Below are 1,506 nucleotides of genomic sequence, written 5' to 3' on the forward strand. Positions count from 1 at the left end.
AACTGAACTAGAACTGAACTAGAACTGAACTAGAACTGAACTAGAACTGAACTAGAACTAAACTAGAACTGAACTAGAACTGAACTAGAACTGAACTAGAACTGAATTGGAACTGAACTAGAACTGAACTAGAACTGAACTGGAACTGAACTAGAACTGAAGTAGAACTGAACTAGAACTGAACTAGAACTGAACTAGAACCGAACTAGAACTGAACTAAGTAAAATATTTAATTTTCATTACAACATACTTATTTCGATTTTTCCAAAACTAACACATTAAATGTTTACTGCAACTTAAACTAATAAAATTATATCAAAAATTCCATTCCACTTTAAAGTCATTTAATAATGGCCAGTTTTCTAACAGAAGCTTTAAATATGTTTTATGTTTTTCTCAAACTTCTTGCAATATGATATGTTGTGTTAAGTGCAGCAGCTAGAGTTTTACCATTAAAAATATGCTAAATCCTTGTTCTTTATGAAATAAATATGTGTATTTTTTCTGCAACAAGATTTGTTCCTATCTAATATAGAATATATATATGTATATGTAGAAAAGAAACTCCAAAATCTGCAAAATCATATATTTATTGAACAACCTGATATTAGATTTCCTAATGTTGTTGTTGAACGAACTGTAGCACAAGCTAATGCTGCACTGGTTGTATTCGTGGTTGTAATCCTAGATTATTTAGAGAACAAAAACTAAAAACATGAACCTGTAGATAATGTTATAGGTAACACACACTACCTAACACCTGAATACGTATGTAGAGTGTTGGTCATCATTTTAACAAACCGCCAACCAAACTTACAAACATCGAACATGTATGTTTGAGCATCTACCGATACAATTGCAAACGAATGAATGCGAGTAAATATCTTACAATTCTGATATATTTCTGTTTCTTAAACATGTTACCAATTCGTTAAGTTTAACATAGAAGATCTTCCTACTAAAACTGAGAGCTAATAGGATTAAATCCTTTTAGAACTAGAATAGAACTTGAACAGAACTAAAACAGAACTAGAACAGAACTAGACAGAACTAGAACAGAACTAGAACAGAACTAGAACAGAACTAGAACAGAACTAGAACAAGAACAGAACTTGAACAGAGATAGAACAGAACTAGAACAGAACTAGAACAGAACTAGAACAGAACTAGAACAGAACTAGAACAGAACTAGAACAGAACTACAACAGAACTAGAACAGAACTAGAACAGAACTAGAACAGAACTAGAACAGAACTAGAACAGAACTAGAACAGAACTAGAACAGAACTAGAACAGAACTAGAACAGAACTAGAACAGAACTAGAATAGAACTAGAACAGAACAAGAACAGAACTGAAACAGAACTAGAACAGAACTAAAACAGAATTAGAACAGAATTAGAATAGAACTAGAACAGAACTAGAACAGAACTAGAACAGAACTAGAACAGAACTAGAACAGAACTAGAACAGAACTAGAACATAACTAGAACAGAACTAGAACAGA

This window comes from Lucilia cuprina, chromosome 6 (genome assembly GCF_022045245.1).
Source record: "Lucilia cuprina isolate Lc7/37 chromosome 6, ASM2204524v1, whole genome shotgun sequence".
Taxonomy (NCBI): domain Eukaryota; kingdom Metazoa; phylum Arthropoda; class Insecta; order Diptera; family Calliphoridae; genus Lucilia; species Lucilia cuprina.